Source organism: Herpailurus yagouaroundi, unplaced genomic scaffold (genome assembly GCF_014898765.1).
Source record: "Herpailurus yagouaroundi ecotype Mexico unplaced genomic scaffold, PumYag 194, whole genome shotgun sequence".
Classification (NCBI taxonomy): Eukaryota; Metazoa; Chordata; class Mammalia; order Carnivora; family Felidae; genus Herpailurus; species Herpailurus yagouaroundi.
In genome coordinates, this window is record NW_024412425.1 from 4778084 (window position 1) to 4797828 (window position 19745).

Sequence of the window (19745 nt, forward strand, 5' to 3'; positions counted from 1 at the left end):
TGTGTGTGTGCACACTTGTTCTTGGTACTCTTGTAACCCTTTTTATTTCTGTAGAATTGGTAGTAATGTCCCCACTTTTATTTCTGATTTTAGTAATTTGAGTCATCTCTCTTTTTTAGTCACTCTAACTAAAGGTTTGTCAGTTTTGTTAATCTTTTTAAAGAACCTTCTTCTGGTTTATTGTATTTCTATTCTCTTTAATCTCTAACCTTTATTATTTCTTTTGTCTAGCTCTTGGTTTAGTTTGTTCTTTTTCAAGTTCTTTAAGTTGTAAAGTTGTTGATTTGAGATCTTTCTTTTTTAATGTAAGCTTCCTCCTTCATACTGCTTTTGCTGCATTTCATGAATTTTGGTGTGTTGTGTTTTTGTTTTCTTTCATCTCCAAGTATTTTCTAATATTCCTTGTGATTTCTCCTTTGTTCCATTGATTAAATATGGGTTAATTTCCACAAATTTGTGAATTTTCTAGTTTGCCTTTTATCAATTTCTAACTTCGTCCTATTGAGTTTGGACAAAATACTTTGCATAATATCTACCTTTTAAAATCTATTAAGCCTTAATTTGTGGCCTAACATGGTCTATCATAGAAATATCCCATGTGCACTTGAGAACAGTGTGTTTTCTATTGTTGTTGGTTAGAATATTATGTAAATTTCCACTAGTCTGATTGGTTTATGTGTTGTTCAAGACCTTTATTTCCTTACTGACTTTTTGTTTATTATTGAGAATGGTCTCCAACTATTGTAAAACTGTCCACTTCTTCCTATCAATTTTTGCTTTTTATGTTTTCTTGGTCCGTTATTAGTTTCATAAATGTTTATAATTGTATATCCCTTCTTACTGGACATTTTATTACAATATAAAAATGTCCAAATTTGTCTCATAACTTTTTAAAATTTAAAGTCTGTTTTGTCTGATATTAACATAGCCACCCTTACTGTAATTGCTTATTATTTATATGGAATACGTTTTTCCATCCTTTAACTTTCAACCTACTTTTGTCTTTGGCTATAAAGTTAGTCTCTGTGGACAACATATAGTTGGATCTTTTTTTTTTAAATTATTTTTTAATGTTTACTTTTGAGAGAGAGAGACAGAGTGGGGAGGGCAGAGAGAGAGGGGGACAGAGGATCTGAAGTGGGCTCTGTACTGACAGCAGAGGGCCTGGTGTGGGGCTTGAACTCACAAACTGTGAGATCACGACCTGAGCTGAAGTCTGACGCTTAACTGACTGACTGAGTCACCCGGGTACCCTAGTTGGGTCATTTTTAAACATCCATTCTGTCAGTTTCTGTATTTTGATTGGAGAGTTTAATCCACTTACATTTAAAGTAATTACTGATAAGGAAGGACTTCTGTCATTTTGCTATTTGTTTTCTATATGGCTTTTGGGTCCCCATTTCCTATAGTACTGTCTTTTGTTTTTGATTGTTTTAATGTAAAATGTTTTAACGCCCTTCTCATTTCCTTTTGTGTGTATTCTATAGCTATTTTCTTTGTGGGTACCATGGAGATTATGTTGAACATCCTAAAACTATAACACTCTAATTTGAATTTATATTAGCCTAATTTCCATACCATACGAAAACTCTGCTCCTATGCTCCTATCCAACCCTTTCAGTTATTGATATCACAGAATTACATCTTTATACATTTTAGGTCCAAAATATATGCTAATAATTGTTTGTTAAAAATGCATTATCTTTTTAAATCGTGGAAATTAACGAAGTTATAAACCAAAGTTACAATAATAGTGGTTTTAAAAATTGCACTTGTATTTACCTTTACAGGTGATCTTTATTCCTTCACACGGCTTAGAGTTAGTCTAATGTCCTTTGACTTCAAATGGAAGGACTCCCTTTAGCACTTCTTGCTAGGCAGGTCTAGTGATTGTAAACTTCCTCGGATTTCGTTTATCTGAGAATTAATTTCCCCCTTACTTTTGAAAGACAATTTTGCCAGATACATGATTCTTGGTTACCATTTTTCTTTTCTTTCAGCACTTTGAACATACCAGCCCACTGTTTTCTGGCTTCTAAGGAATTTTTTTTAAGTTTGTATTTATTGTGAGAGAGAGAGAGAGCTAGTGGGGGAGGGGCAGAGAGAGAGGGAGAGAGAGAATCCCAAGCAGGCCTGCACGGACAATGCAAGCCCGATGCAGGCTTGAACTCACGACCCTGGGATCATGACCGGAGTCAAAACCAAGAGTCGGACACTTAACCAACTGAGCCATCCAGGCGACCCTCTGGCTTCTAAAGGATCTGATGAAGAATCTGCGGACAATCTTACTGAGGATCCCTTGTGTTGGCAGGTCACCTCCCTTGTTCCTGTCAAATTTCTCTGTCTTTTGACAGATTGTAGTTTGTCTTGATTTGGGTCTCTTTGAATTCATCCTTTATGGAGTTCATTGAGCTTCTTGGGTGCTTATATTTATGTATTTCATCAATCCGGGGGAGTTTTCAGCCATTAAATCTTCAGGTTATCTCTCCTTTGTCTCATGTCCTGGGACTCTGACAAAGTGTGTGTTGTTCCTCTTGAAGGTGTTCCCGAGGTGCCTTATATTCTGTTTACTTTTCTTCACTCCTTTCTCTTTTGATTTTCCTATCTTGAAGTTCACTGATTCTTCCATGTTCTCAAATCTGCTTTTGGATCCCTCTAGCAAATTTTTCATTTCAGTTGTGGTAATTTTAGCACTAGAATCTCGTTTTGATTCCTCTTTATGTTTTCTGTGTCTTGTGTGATATTTCCATTTTTGTTCATACAGCATTTCCTTGCCTTTCTCCATGTCTTCCTTTAGTTATCTGATCATCTATAAGATAGGGTTTTTTCTTTTTTTTTTCAATATATGAAATTTATTGTCAAATTGGTTTCCATACAACACCCAGTGCTCATCCCAAAAGATGCCCTCTTCAATACCCATCACCCACCCACCCACCCCCTTCCACCCCCCATCAACCCTCAGTTTGTTCTCAGTTTTTTTAAGAGTCTCTTATGATTTGGCTCTCTCCCACTCTAACCCCCTTTTTTTTATTCCTTCCCCTCCCCCATGGGTTTCTGTTAAGTTTCTCAGGATCCACATAAGAGTGAAAACATATGGTTATCTGTCTTTCTCTGTATGGCTTATTTCACTTAGCCTAACACTCTCCAGTTCCATCCACATTGCTACAAAGGGCCATATTTCATTCTTTCTCATTGCCACGTAGTACTCCATTGTGTATATAAACCACAATTTCTTTATCCATTCATCAGTTGATGGACATTTAGGCTCTTTCCATAATTTGGCTATTGTTGAGGGTGCTGCTATAAACATTGGGGTACATGTGCCCCTATGCACTCCTGTATCTCTTGGATAAATTCCTAGCAGTGCTATTGCTGGGTCATAGGGTAGGTCTATTTTTAATTTTTTGAGGAACCTCCACATGGCTTTCCAGAGTGGCTGCACCAGTTTGCATTCCCACCAACAGTGCAAGAGGGTTCCCATTTCTCCACATCCTCTCCAGCATCTATAGTCTCCTGATTTGTTCATTTTGGCCACTCTGACTGGCGTGAGGTGATATCTGAGTGTGGTTTTGATTTGTATTTCCCTGATGAGGAGCAACATTGAGCATCTTTTCATGTGCCTGTGGGCCATCTGGATGTCTTCTTTAGAGAAGTGTCTATGTTTTCTGTCCGTTTCTTCACTGGATTATTTGTTTTTCGGGTGTGGAGTTTGGTGAGCTCTTTATAGATTTTGGATACTAGCCCTTTGTCTGATATGTCATTTGCAAATAGCTTTTCCCATTCCGTGGGTTGCCTTTTAGTTTTGTTGATTGTTTCCTTTGCTGTGCAGAAGCTTTTTATCTTCATGAGGTCCCAATCGTTCATTTTTGCTTTTAATTCCCTTGCCTTTGGGGATGTGTCAAGAAATTGCTATGGCTGAGGTCAGAAAGGTCTTTTCCTGCTTTCTCCTCTAGGGTTTTGATGGTTTCCTGTCTCACATTCAGGTCCTTTATCCATTTTGAGTTTATTTTTGTGAATGGTGTGAGAAAGTGGTCTAGTTTCAACCTTCTACATGTTGCTGTCCAGTTCTCCCAGCACCATTTGTTAAAGAGACTGTCTTTTTTCCATTGGATATTCTTTCCTGCTTTGTCAAAGATTAGTTGTCCATACTTTTGTGGGTCTAGTTCTGGGGTTTCTATTCTATTCCATTGGTCTGTGTGTCTGTTTTTGTGCCAATACCATGCTGTCTTGATGATTACAGCTTTGTAGTAGAGGCTAAAGTCTGGGATTGTGATGCCTCCTGCTTTGGTCTTCTTCTTCAAAATTACTTTGGCTATTCAGGGCCTTTTGTGGTTCCATATGAATTTTAGGATTGCTTGTTCTAGCTTCAAGAAGAATGCTGGTGCAATTTTGATTGGGATTGCATTGAATGTGTAGATAGCTTTGGGTAGTATTGACGTTTTGACTATTTATTTTTCCAACCCATGAGCACGGAATGTTTTTCCATTTCTTTATCTCTTCTTCAGTTTCCTTCATAAGCTTTCTACAGTTTTCAGCATACAGATCTTTTACATCTTTGGTTAGATTTATCCCTAGGTATTTTATGCTTCTTGGTGCAATTGTGAGTGGGATCCTTTTCTTTCTTTGTCTTTCTGTTGCTTCATTATTAGTGTATAAGAATGCAACTGATTTCTGTACATTGATTTTGTATCCTGCAACTTTGCTGGATTCACGTATCAGTTCTAGCAGACTTTTGGTGGAGTCTATCGGATTTTCCATGTATAATATCATGTCATCTGCAAAAAGTGAAAGCTTAACCTCATCTTTGCCAATTTTGATGCTTTTGATTTCTTTTTGTTGTCTGATTGATGATGCTAGAACTTCCAACACTATGTTAAACAACAGTGGTGGGAGTTGACATCCCTGTCGTGTTCCTGATCTCAGGGAAAAAGCTCTCAGTTTTTCCCCATTGAGGATGATGTTAGCTGTGGTCTTTTCATAAATGGCTTTTATGATCTTTAAGTATGTTCCTTCTATCCCGACTTTCTTGAGGGTTTTTATTAAGAAATGTTGCTGAATTTTGTCAAATGCTTGACAAAGCATTTGTCGATTGACAGGATCATATGGTTCTTATCTTTTCTTTTATTAATGTGATGTATCACATTGATTGATTTGCGAATTTTGAACCAGCCCTGAATCCCAGGAATGAATCCCACTTGATCATGGTGAATAATTCTTTTCATATGCTGTTGAATTTGATTTGCTAGTATCTTATTGAGAATTTTTGCATCCATATTCATCAGGGATATTGGCCTGTAGTTCTCTTTTTTTACTGGGTCTCTGTCTGGTTTAGGAATCAGTAATACTGGCTTCATAGAATGAGTCTGGAAGTTTTCCTTCCCCTTCTATTTCTTGGAATAGCTTGAGAAGGATAGGTATTATCTCTGCTTTAAACGTCTGGTAGAACTCCCCTGGGAAGCCATCTGGTCCTGGACTCTTATTTGTTGGGAGATTTTTGATAACCTATTCAATTTCTTCGCTGGTTATGGGTCTGTTCAAGCTTTCTATTTCCTCCTGATTGAGTTTTGGAAGAGTGTGTGTGTTTAGGAATTTGTCCATTTCTTCCAGGTTGTCCAATTTGTTGGCATATAATTTTTCATAGTATTCCCTGATAATTGTTTGTATCTCTGAGGGATTGGTTGTCATAATTCCATTTTCATTCATGATTTTATCTATTTGGGTCATCTCTCTTTTCTTTTTGAGAAGCCTGGCTAGAGGTTTGTCAATTTTATTTTTTCAAAAAACCAACTCTTGGTTTCGTTGATCTGCTCTACAGTTTTTTTAGATTCTATATTGTTTATTTCTGCTCTGATCTTTATTATTTCTCTTCTTCTGCTGGGTTTAGGCTGCCTTTGCTGTTCTGCTTCTATTTCCTTTAGGTGTGCTGTTAGATTTTGTATTTGGGATTTTTCTTGTTTCTTGAGATAGGCCTGGATTGCAATGTATTTTCCTCTCAGGACTGCCTTCGCTGCATCCCAGAGCGTTTGGATTGTTGTATTTTCATTTTTGTTTGTTTCCATATATTTTTAAATTTCTTCTCTAATTGCCTGGTTGACCCATTCATTCTTTAGTAGGGTGTTCTTTAACCTCCATGCTTTTGGAGGTTTCCCAGACTTTTTCCTGTGGTTGATTTCAAGCTTCATAGCATTGTGGTCTGAAAGTATGCATGGTATGATCTCAATTCTTGTATACTTACGAAGGGCTGTTTTGTGACCCAGTATGTGATCTATCTTGGAGAATGTTCCATGTGCACTCGAGAAGAAAGTATGTTCTGTTGCTTTGGGATGCAGAGTTCTAAATATCTCTGTCAAGTCCATCTGATCCAATGTATCATTCAGCGCCCTTGTTTCTTTATTGACCGTGTGTCTAGATGATCTATCCATTGTTGTAAGTGGGGTATTAAAGTCCCCTGCAATTACCACATTCTTATCAATAAGGTTGCTTAGTTTGTGAGTAATTGTTTCATATATTTGGGGGCCTCTGTATTCGGTGCATAGACATTTATAATTGTTAGCTCTTCCTGATGGATAGACCCTGTAATTATTACATAATGCCCTTCACCTCTTGTTACAACCTTTAATTTAAAGTCTAGTTTGTCTGATATAAGTATGGCTACTCCAGCTTTCTTTTGACTTCCAAGTATGATAAGTAGTTCTCCATCCCCTCACTTTCAATCTGAAGGTGTCCTCAGGTCTAAAATGAGTCTCTTGTAGACAGCAAACAGATGGGTCTTGTTTTTTTTTATCCATTCTGATACCCTATGTCTTTTGGTTGGCACATTTAGCCCATTTACGTTCAGTGTTATTATAGAAAGATATGGGTTTAGAGTCATTGTGATGTCTGTAGGTTTCATGCTTGTGCAGAAGGTCGATTCAAGTTATGTCGGAAGGGAGTTCTCTGTGCCTCTTTGATTTCAATGCCTCTTTCCTTCCCCAGATCAGGGAAGTTCTCAGCTATTATTTCTTCAAGTACACCTTCAGCACCTTTCCCTCTCTCTTCCTCCTCTGGAATACCAATTATGCGTAGATTATTTCTCTTTAGTGCATCACTTAGTTCTCTAATTTTCCCCTCATACGCCTCGATTTTTTTTATCTCTTTTTCTCAGCTTCCTCTTTTTCCATAATTTTATTTTCTAGTTCACCTATTCTCTCCTCTGCCTCTTCAATCCGAGCCATGGTTGTTTCCATTTTATTTTGCAGCTCGTTTATAGCATTTTTTAGCTCCTCGTGACTGTTCCTTAGTCCCTTGATCTCTGTAGCAAGAGATTCTCTGCTGTCCTCTATACTGTTTTCAAGCCCAGCGATTAATTTTATGACTATTATTCTAAATTCACTTTCTGTTATATTATTTAAATCCTTTTTGATCAGTTCATTAGCTGTTGTTATTTCCTGGAGATTCTTCTGAGGGGAATTCTTCCGCTTCGTCATTTTGGATAGTCCCTGGCGTGGTGAGGACCTGCAGGGCACTTCCCCTGTGCTGTGGTGGATAACTGGAGTTGGTGGGCGGGGCCACAGTCCGCCTTGATGTCTGCCCCCAGCCCACCGCTGGGGCCACAGTCAGACTGGCGTGTGTTTTCTCTTCCCCTCTACTAGGGGCGGGATTCACTGTGGGGTGGTGTGGCCCATCTGGGCTACTTGCACACTGCCAGGCTTGTGGTGCTGGGGATCTGGCGTATTAGCTGGGGTGGGTAGGCAAGGTGCGCGGGGGCGGGAGGGGCAGGCTCAGCTCGCTTTTCCTTCAGAGATCGGCTTTGGGAGGGGCCCTGCGGCACCGGGAGGGAGTCAGACCCGCCACCGGAGGGATGGATCCGCAGAAGCACAGCGTTGGGTGTTTTCGCGGTGCAAGCAAGTTCCCTGGCAGGAACTGGTTCCCTTTGGGATTTTGGCTGGGGGATGGGCGAGGGAGATGGCGCTGGCGAGCGCTTTTGTGCCCCGCCAAGCTGCGCTCTGTCGTCTGGAGCTCAACAACTCTCCCTCCCATTGCCCTCCAGCCCTCCCGCTCTCTGAGCAGAGCTGTTAGCTTATAACCTTCCAGATGTTAAGTCCCGCTTGCTGTCCAAACACACCCTGTCCGGCCCCTCCGCTTTTGCAAGCCAGACTCGGGGGCTCTGCTTGGCCGGCGGGCCGCCCCTCTGCCCCGGCTCCCTCCTGCCAGTCCGTGTAGTGTGCACCTACTCTCTGCCCTTCCAACCCTCTTCCATGGGCCTCTCGTCTACACTTGGCTCCGGAGATTCCGTTCTGCTAGTCTCCTGATGGTTTTCTGGGTTATTTAGGCAGGTGTGGGTGGAATCTAAGTAATTAGCAGGACGCGGTGAGCCCAGCGTCCTCCTACGCCGCCATCTCCCTCAGGATCCTAAGATAGTTGTTTTAAAGTCTTTGTCTAATGGGAGCTGACATCAGGGTTTTTTTTACGAGACAGTTTCTGGTGATGTTTTCCCCCTTTGAACGGGCCATGGTTTCCTGGTTTTTTTTGTTTGCCTTGTGATTTTTGTTGTTGTTGAGCACTGGACACTTAAATTTAATTATGTGTTAACTCTGGAAATCAGATTCTTCATCTTTTCCCAGCATTTGCCATTTTTATTTAGAAATGTTTTTAACCGTCCTAGGCCGTCTCTGCCAGGGATCAGCCTGAAGTGTATCTATCTCAGGTCTCTTCTGAGCCTGTTAACTTGACTTCTAAAATTCTCCTGTATATGTGATTGCTTTGGAATATCTTAATCCTAAGTATTTGACTCCCAAAAGGAGAAAAAGAAAAATGAAGGGGAAGAAATGTGCTGGCACCTAAAATCCCCTGGAAGTCACCTCAGCCAGAGGGGTAGTGGCTTGTAACAATTGGACAAGAGTTGCACAGATGGCCGCCCACTTCCGCGTTTTCACCTCTGCGGTCAGGTTAGAGCACAGATCCTCAATATTTGGAGAGTGGGGTCCTGCCCACTCTCCCCAAAACTGCATGCAAGCTGCTCCAGGGACACACAAATAGCTGCCTGCCACAGGGCAAGGGGATAAGGGATAGGTAGCTGCTACAGTGCTGAGGACTTACACTGAGCAAAATTAACTGCAATTTACTGCTTAAGGCTTCCTCTGTAAGTTGTAAGCCTTTGAATAGACCCCAGAGTTCCAAAATAGTTACAATAGACATATTCTGCCAATACAATTGTTGTGTAGATAGGGAGATGACTTTCTAGTGCTTCCTATTCTACCATTTTACCAGAAAACTTACTCAAATGCACTATAATTTTTTAAGCTTTTTATATGTTAAATAACATGAGTTTTTAGCTATTACAAACTAAGCTATGGGCATGAATGTACAGGTATTCATATGGGCCTATGCCTTCATTTCCCTTGTGATAATATCTAGGAGTACAATGTCTTTATCAAGGGCAGGTGAATATTAAAAATTTTTGGAAACCGACAAATTGTTTTCTAAAGTACTTATATCATGTTACTTTCCCCCAAAAGTGAATGAGTTCCATTTCTTCCATATAGTAGCCAAGAATTGATATGATCAATGTTTCTAATGTTTGCCATTTTAATAGGCCTGTAGTAGTAGAATCTCGCTGTGGTTTTACCTGGCATTTCTCTAATGACTCATGACCTTGAGCATTTGTAAAATGTTATTTACTACCCAAGTATCTTTGGTAAAATGCCCATTCATATCTTTTGCCTATGGTTAAAATGTTGATTGAAGAATACAATGAAACAGCAAAGAAATTTGTTGGAATTTCAGTCATTTATCAATGATGTTGGTAACTTATTTACGTAACGGGGTAATACATTTTGAATACTGAAAACGTGTCCTCAAAATTTTGCGCTGTTCCCAGTGGGAAACTATAGACACAATATACTTTTAAGTTGAATTTGAATTAACTAGTGTCTACTTTCTTGCGTCTTCACAGCTAATGAAAAAGTAAGTCAAGCTCTGAGTTCTAGTATTTACTTTGCAGCCATTTTCAAGCTACGTTCGGTCTCTGAATGTGAAGTTGGCAAATATGTGCAGTAGGACAACATTGTATCCTTTGTCCAGCATAGAGACGCAACAGATGTAAGTAACTTTATGCAAAGATTTCTAATTCAAAATTTAATTATAGATATAGGGCTACATAGGTTATCTATTTTTTTATCTGTTTTTGTAAACTTTAGTCATTTGTGTCTTTAAAGGAATTTGTTAATTTCATTTAAATTGTTTATTGGTAGAAATAGGTTCATGATTTTCCTTTTCCCCTCTCAATATTTGTGTAATTGTAGTGATGTCTCCTTTCTCATTCCTGATATTGGTAATTTGTGTATTTCCTTTTATAACTTGATAAATCTTGCATAGAGGCTTATCTTATTATTCTTAAGGCTTTTGGTTTTACTCTTTCATTTTGAGAAAGACAGAGTGAGTGAGTGGGGGAGGGGCAGAGAGCGGGAGACAGGATCCAAAGTGGGCTTTGTGCTGACAGTAGAGAGCCGGATACAGGGCTTGAACTCACAAACCATGAAATCGTGACCTGAGCTGAAGTCAGACACTTAACCGACTGAGCCACCCAGGTGCCCCTTACTGACTTTCTCTATAGTCTGTTTACTTCATTGATTTCCATTTAGATCTTTATTATTCTGCGTTTTTAAAAATTTTTATTTTATGATTTCAAGTAAACTCTATACCCAACCTGGGGCTCAAACTCATAACCCCAAGATCAAGAGTTGCATGCTTCACCAAATGAGCCAGCCAGTCCCCCTCTTTTTTCCCCTAGTTTTAAAATGTGGAAACAGATCCTTGATACTTTTGTTGTTGTTGCTTAATGTTTGTTTATACTTCACGTAGCCTTCAGTCCTGACAATTACCCCTTGTATTTCCTTCTAAATATTTTGGTGGGGCATTTGTTTTTTGAGAGAGAGAGGGCACAAGTGAGTGAGGGGCAGAGAGAAAATCCCAGGAGGGGCGGGGGGGGGGGGCAGAGGAGCAGGGCTCATAGATGCAGGGCTCGTGCTCACCTAATGTGGGACTCGAACTCACCAACCATGAGATCATGACCTAAGCTGAAGTCTGACACTCAGTGACTGAGCCGCTCAGTACCCCTAAATATTTTGTACTTTTGCATTTTATTGCAGTCTGTGATCTATTTTAAGTTCATTTTTGTTTGAAGGTCGGAGGCATTTCTTCCTCTTGTGCCTCACATCTGGGCAGACTGATGAGAAAAGCCCAGGGGTTCCTTCTTTTGCAAGATTCAAACCCTGCAAGCCCTGCCCAAGCAAGAAAGCTTTACCTCAGCCCCATTTTCAGGTGTTCTGGGTATACTGGTGTGTTTCTATAATAATAAATGTTCTGTATTTTGGAAATTTTAATAATAAAAAGTTGTAAAATTAATATAATTTTGTCCAGAGACAAAGAAGTGAGCTACACCTCTGGCCAGTTACAAGTTGAGCGTTGGGGCACCTGGGTGGCTCCCAGTGGTTGAGTGTCTGACTCTTGATTTCTGCTCAGGTCATGATCCCGGGGCCATGGGACCAAGCTCTGTGCTGAGCACAGGGTCTGCTTGGGATTCTTTCTCCCTCTGCCCCTCGCCCCCCCCCCAATCATGTTCTCTTTCTAAAATAACAAAAAAAATTTTTGAGCAAAGAGAATATGGACTATTGTGGGTTAAAATACATGAATGAATAAAAATGAGCCCATAATGAGACTTCTTAGAAAAGATAAGCAAAAGAATTATATGTTATTACATCTGTATGACACTGCAAGATAATTAAGTATGAAACTTTATATGAGCTTAAACTCATAAGATTGTGCCAAGACAACAATGCAAGTGAAATTATAATAAAGTAGCCTGAGGATGCATACCAAATTCACACTGGCTGAGACTTCTGGGGAGGCAGAATAGTGACTAGGTATTCAGACAAGGAAAAATTTTAAATCACCTGTACCATTCTCTCCATTCTCTTTCATAATAAAACATATAAAACATAACACAAGGAGCTATTAAAGTTGATGACTGACAAACTTAAGCGGTAGAGTTACGTCCTTTGCACTTTTTAGCAAGTAACAGATGGGATTGTTTTTGATAAAATAATTTTTTTTAATGAGGGGTAGAAATAAAAGTACTTACTATGATGAAAAAAACTTGGACAAATTTATCATACTATGTAGGAGAGTATATTAAGTCCAATTTTTATTCCATGAAATAACACTTTCTCATTGGAGGCAGAAGTAGCCTCTTCCATGGAGAACAAGCTTGGCTGTCTTGTCACGGGGATCATTGCTGAAAGTCTAGAACTCATTCCTATTATTTCAGCGATTGTGTTAAACCCCAATTCTCTTACCATTTAGCTGCTTATTTACTCTGTTTCCTGAAATCGAACACTAATTTATAGAGTGTTTGGTGCTGGAATGGGTTATAGGCAACAGACCATGAGCATCTGGGAATGTCTGTCAGACCTGATTGTGTTTAAAGGTAGGAAGATCCAGTTAACACTGGAAAATACTCGTGTTCTGACCAGAAATGGACAAAACAACTGGCACACAGTGCTTGGGGCATGGTCGAATTAAGTGTTGGAAGACCGTTCTTCCTGGATTTCTTGGTGTTCGTGCACTGTCTGGGTCTTCTGAGCAGCAAATGTTGACACTGTAATGATGGACATGTCTCCCCTCACCAGAGTCCTATTCTAAGGGTAAGACAGTCTGGAGATACCCTTTTATCTCCCCCAGAGCCAGTTGCTTACATTCTGGGCTGGAGACCTTTCCTTTGTCCCCCAAGAGACCAGATGGACTCCCTCCCTCCCCCTCTTTATTTATTTCACATTCGAATCCAAAGCAGAATACACATGTCTTCTCAAGTACACAGAAAACATTGTTCAGGACAGGTCATACACAAAACGAATCTCAATAAATTTAAGACGACTGAAATCATACCAAGCCTCTTTTCATACCACAATGGTATAAAACTAGCAATCAATCACAAAAAGAAAACCGGAAAAGTCACAAATATGTGGAGATTAAACAACATGCTACCGAGTAACCAATGGATTATTTCTTTTTTTGAATAAATCAGAGGATAACTCAAAAGTACCTCGAGACAAATGAAAATACAACATATCAAAATCTGGGGGATGCAGAAAAAGCAATTCTAAAGTGCGTAGCAATACAGACCTAACTGAAGAAATGAGAAAACTCTCAAACAATCTAACTTTATACCTGAAGGAACTAGAAGGAGAGGAACAAAGCCCAGAGTTAGTAGAAGGATGGAAATAATAAAGATCAGAGCAGAAATAAAAACTCAAAATAGAAAAGATTAATGAAACTAAGAGTTGGTCCTTTGAAAAGATAAACAAAATTGATAAACCTTTAAGAGAAGGCTCATATAAATAAAATCAGAAACGAAAGAGGGGAAGTTACAACTGACCCTAAAGAAAAGATCATAAGAGACGACTATGAACAAATATACGCCAACAAATTGAACAACCTAGAAGAAACAGATAAATTCCTAGACACATACAATCTTCTAAGACTGAATCATGAAGAAATAGAAAATCTGAATAGACTGATTACTAGAAAGAAGATTGAATCTGTAACCAAAAACGCAGCAAACAAAAGTCCAGGACCAGACAGCTTCATTAATGAAGTCTACCTATCCTTCCCAAACTCTTCAAAAACAAAACAACGATACAAACAAAACACCGAAAAAAAAACAAAGAAAAAGAAAGAAAATCTGAAGAAAGGAAATCCTTCCAAACTCATTTTATAAGGCCAGCATTACCCTGATACCAAAAACAAAGACACCACAAAAAAAGGAAATTACGGGCCAATATCCCTGATGGACATAGACACAAAAATCCTCAACAAAATATTAGCAATCCAAATTAATCCATTAAAAAGATTATACATTGTGATGAAGTGGGATTTATTCCAGGGATAAAAATATGGTTCAATATCCACAAATCAATGTGATAAACTACATCCACAAAAGGAATAAAAATCATATGATTATCTCAGTTGAAGGAAAAGCATTTAACAAACATCAATTTATGATAAAAAAAAATTCAACAAAGTGGGTAGAGTGGAAATGTACCTCAACATAATAAAGGCCATTTAAGATCAGCCCACAGCAAACATACTCAACAGTGAAAAGCTGAAAACTTTTATCATCAGGCACAAATCAAGGATGCCCACTCTCTCCACTTTTATTCAACATAGTATTGGAAGTCCTAGCCAGAGCAACTAGGCAAGAAAAAGAAATAGACGGTATCATACTGAAGAAGTAAAACTATCACTATTTGTGGACAGTAAGATTTTATATATAGAAACCCCTGAAGACTCCACCAAAAAACTATTTGAATTAAAAAACAATTTCAGCAAAGTTGCAGGATACAAAATCAATATACAAAAACCAGTTGTGTTTCTATATACTAACAAACTATCAGAAAAAAATTAAGAAAACAATCCCATTTACAATTGCATCAAAAGGAATAAAATAACTAGAATAAATTTAACCAAGGAGGTAGAATGCCCTTACACTGAAAATTTTAAAACATTGATAAAAGAAGTCAAAGAAGACACAAATAAATCTAAAGATATTCCATGCTCATGGATTGGAAGAATTAATATTGTTAAGATGTCCATATTACCCAAAGCAATCTATGGATTCAGTGCAATCCCTATCAAAATCCCAATGGCATTTTTCACAGAAATAGAACAATCCTAAAATTTGTATGGAACCACAAAAGGTACTATATCACCAAAGCAATCTTGAGAAAGAAGAACAAAGCTGGAGGCATCACACTTCCTGATTCAGACTACATTACAAGGCTACAGTAATCAAAACAGTATGGTATTGGCATTGAGCACACAGACCGATGCAATGGAATAGAGAGCCTATAATAAATTCATGCATAGTCAGCTAATTTATGAGAAAGAAGCCAAGAATATACAATGGGGAAAGGACAGTCTCTTCAATAAACGGTGCTGGGAAACCCAGAGAGCCACATCCAAAAGAATGAAACTGTACCACTATGTTAACACCGTACCCAAAATTTAACTCACAGTGGATTAAAGACTTGAATATAAGATGGGAGACCATAAAACTCTTATAAGAAAACAGGCAGTAAGCTGTTGGACATTGCTCTTGGAGATAGTTTTTGGATCTGACTCCAGAGGCAATGGCAACAAAAGCAAAAGTAAACAAATGGAACTAGATCAAACTAAAATGCTTCTGCACAGCAAAAGAAACCATCAACAGTATAAAAAGGCAACCTACTGAATGGGAGACGATATCTGCAAATGGTACATTTGATAAGGGGTTAATATCTAAAAAAAAAATAATAACTCCTACAACTCAGTAGCAAAAAATCCAATTAAAATATGAGCAGAAGATCTGAACAGAGATTTTTCCAAAGACATAGACCATTAGGAAAACGCAAATTAAAAACACAATGAGGTACCACCAGACACCTACCTATTAGAGTAACCGAAAACAAAAACAAGCTGACAACACCAAGTGCTGACAATGATGTGTAACTGCAACCCTCATACACTGACGATATGAACGTAAAACGGCGCAGCCACTTTACAAGAAATTGCCAAACTTTTCCAAAGTTAAAACCAAATTTACCATAAACAGCACTTCGAGTCCTTGGCATTTACCTAAAGAAATGAAAATGTCCACACAAAAGTGCAAACAGTGCCTTTATTCATGACTGCCCATCCTGGAAACAACCCAAATTGCTATCATCTGGTGAATGGGTAAACAGATTGTGGTTCACCCACAGTGGAATACGACTCAGCAATGAAAACAAATGAACTTATACACATAATAAAATGGATGAATCACAAGTGCACTGTGCTAAAAGCCAGAAACAAAAGTCTACTGACTGTATTTGTATGACATTCTGCAAACAACAAAACCATAGGTTAGTTGTCATGACCTGGGGTTGGGGGAAGGGAACTAATTACCCAAGAGCATGGAGGAACTTTTTTGGGGGGGGGGGGGCGGTGGCAAATATTCTGTATCCTGGTTGTGGTTATGGTTATATGACTGTATATATTTGTCAAAAAATATATAGAACTGTATACCTAAACAGGGTGAATGTTACTATATGCAAATTATGTCAATAACCCCCAAATAAAAAACAAAAAATTCCCTCATCAACATAGATGTGAAATTCCTTAATAAACATTAGCAAAATGAAAGCAGGAATGTATGACAAGTACACTATGATCTTGGGAATGAAAAGTTGAGCCAACTTTTGAAAATCAATGTAAGTCACTGTATAAAAAAATGTTTATATTGTATGAGAATCTCAATTGCTGAAAAAGAAAGCATTTGACAAAGTGCAACTCATTTTAATGATAAAAGGAAAATCCCTCACACTGATAAGGGACATGGATGAAAAATCAAAAGCTAACATTATATTTAACGGTAAAGAACTGAATGCTTCCCTCAAGATTTGATGAAAGCCAAGGATGTCCATTTTCATCAGCTCTATTCAACACTGGTGTACTGGACACCGTAGGAAATGCTGCACGAGAAGAAAATTCAAACTGGGTAGGACATAGTAAAAGTGTGTTTGCTCACAAATGACACTGTTGTGTATACAGAAAAATCTAAGCAATCTATGAAAAGCTACTAGAACTCAAATTTAATATCATAGGAAACAAAGTCGATACACAGAAAAAAATTTATATATTCAGCAACAGCATTTATCGTAATATCAAGAATTATGACACACTAAAGGATAAGCTTAACAAAATATGTGGAGGACTGAAAAGTACATAACATTGCTGAGAGAAATTAAAGACCTAAGTAAAAGGAAATATATGTTTATGAATTAATGGAAGTGAATTATCCCCATATTGATCTATAGATTCAATACACTCCACATTATAATTCCCCAAAACGTTTTCTCCCATGGCAATTGACAACTTGATCTGCAAAGATGTAATTGAAAAAAAGACTTTCAACAAAGCAGTAGCAGTTCTGAAACGTGCAGTAATACTCTTCGGTATTGTTAGAATAATAGACACATGGTACAATGGTATGAGAAGTGTATTTGGAAATGAATATATTTATGTAGTCTGATTTCCAAAAAGCAACTCAATGGAGAAAGATAATTCTTTTCAAGAAATGGCCCCAGAACAAATGTATATGATTGTTTCCTCTTTTCACAGATTCGTTAATTGTATACACGGTGACAATAATTTTCTAATTAATTTTGTTGTTTTAAAATTAATGTTCCAATTACAGTTCTGGCCTCACATGAAAATTTCTGATACACAGGCATCTCATTACCTTTTCTGAGTAGACCTCAATTTCATAATTTTTGGTTTTCTCTTTAATCCCAAACTTATGCATACATGTGGTGACTTCCCAAATCAAGATGTTAAAACTATCACTATTCAGATCATTAATTGCAAGAAGCCTCTGTACAGTGGAAAGCTCCAGCAGTGACTACCCTATCCAAGTTTCAATTTTTTTTTTCAACGTTTATTTATTTTTGGGACAGAGAGAGACAGAGCATGAACGGGGGAGGGGCAGAGAGAGAGGGAGACACAGAATCGGAAACAGGCTCCAGGCTCTGAGCCATCAGCCCAGAGCCTGACGCGGGGCTCGAACTCACGGACCGCGAGATCGTGACCTGGCTGAAGTCGGACGCTTAACCGACTGCGCCACCCAGGTGCCCCTCCAAGTTTCAATACTTGGTTATGTGTTTACAAAAACTGCAGCATTACCTTGGAAGTGTTCTTCAGAACCCAGTGAAATCTGTGTAACTTCCAATTATAGAAAAAAATCTGGGTAGAGGAACAAGTTAGGTGACTGAGAAAACAAATACAGAATGTGAAGCATTCTCTAACACAACTTCCTTGGACTTTCCCCCCAAAATCATGTAAAAAGGTGGGACTCAAGAGTATATAGGGGCACCTGGGTGGCTCAGTTGGGAAGCATCCGACTTCAGCTCAGGTCATGATCTCACAGTCTGTGGGTTTGAGCCCCGCATCAGGCTCTGTGCTGGAAGCTCGGAGCCTGGAGCCTGCTATGGATTCTGTGTCTCCCTCTCTCTGCCCCTCCCCCACTCGTACTCTGTCTCTCTCTCTCAAAAATAAACATTAAACAATTTTTTTATAAAAAAAGAGTAGAAGGCTATTATTTAAGAGTGAAGTCTACAACTCCCTCTTACATGCAGAAATAACATGTATACATGGAGAGATAAGTAGAGATAAATAAGGCAAAATGTTACCAAAGATGTGGCAATTTTACTATTCTTTCAACTTTTCTCTGTTAAAATTTCTATTAACAAAAATGTTGTAAAAGAAATTTCCAAGTGGACACTATTTTTCTCTCATTATTTCCAACTTACCCTGAGTTTTGGACAAAGAATGAGGATTATAGGCTATTCTCAACAACTTCACATACATTGAAAGACTGAGTATCTTTCAAGCATTAATTCAATTTAAGGGATGACTTCAAAATGAATATCCTCTCATTTCTTTCTTTCTACAAAGTTTTATCCAGAGAGATTTACCTAAAATTATAAAATGGATACACGAATATAAAGGCATTTAACTTTTTAAGATTTTTTTAATGTTTATTCATTTTTGAGAGACAGCGTGAGTGGGGGAGGGGCAGAGAAAGACACAGAATCTGAGACAGGCTCCGAGCCGTCAACACAGAGCCTGATGCGGGACTTGAACGCACGGACTGTGAGATCATGACCCGAGCCGATGTCGGTGTCTTAACCTACTGAGCCATCCGTGCCCCAGGGCATTTCTAAATTAACTACACCTGTAGGGTCTTACTCTCAAAATTTCACTAGCAGTTGAAAAACATGCTAATAGTAAAATTAATAAATATCAGGCGTAGGTTTTTAGGAGTATGTAGGTTCTAATACCACCATTTTAAAGCAATGCCCTGAAATAGCACGTATGGTGCCTGGGGTCAAACAGGTTGGAAGGCAGTGGCATGACAATGATGGGAGCTGATGTGTGCTTTCCAATATACATTAACTGGTTTTGTTTGTTTTTTTAACTAGGATGGATTATCTGAAGTTCAGCAATGATTTAAGAGTAACTGGACGGTTTTTTTTATTCACTAGTTCATTCAACCATAGAATAGGTCATATCAAATTTCATGCTACCAATGCTGTACTAAAGTTTCCTACCTTTTCTGAATTGGCCACCAATCCCGAATATTCTGATATTATAAACACAAGAATGACAAATGAAGGCTTTCCTATGTTTTCTGAATTCCATTATGAATTCTGTACTATGAGAATATTTTCTAAAGGCCTACAAGATTTTTTACATATAGGTTTTTCATTAGCATAAATTCTGATGCTAAATAATGTTTGAGTCATACATAAAGGACTCCCCAAATTCCTTAAATTCTTAGGGTTTTACACCCATATGGTTTCTCTGATTGCTTTAAGGGCTGAACTGTCTCCAAAGTCCTTCCCACATTTTTTACACTTAAAGGGTTTCTCACCAGTGTGCAACCTCTGATGTTCAGTAAGGAAGGAATTAAGTCTAAAGGTCTTGCCACATTCCTTACATTCAAAGGGTTTCTCACCAGTATGAATTCTCAGATGTTGAACTAGGTAAGAGCCAGAACTAAAGGCCTTCCCACACTCCTTACACTCAGGGTTTCTCACCAGTATGAATTCTGCCACGATGTACAAGGTATGAGGCACAACTGTTTTTCCACATTCCTTACATTTACAGGGTTTCACATCAACATGAATTTT

General features: G+C 38.4%; 1 protein-coding gene across 4 annotated transcripts in view; it reads left to right on the forward strand.

Annotated features, from left to right (window-relative positions):
- Positions 1–19745, forward strand: part of ZNF792 (zinc finger protein 792) — a 35028-nt gene that overhangs the window by 9809 nt on the left and 5474 nt on the right. For 2 of the 4 annotated variants that reach the window (XR_005781655.1, XR_005781654.1), the window contains exon 5: positions 9935–10080. The gene's annotated coding sequence lies outside the window, so the exon portion shown is untranslated. Of the gene's footprint in view, positions 1–9934; positions 10364–19745 lie in introns of those variants that run through there. The other 2 variants (XR_005781656.1, XR_005781657.1) reach the window with 2 other exon arrangements.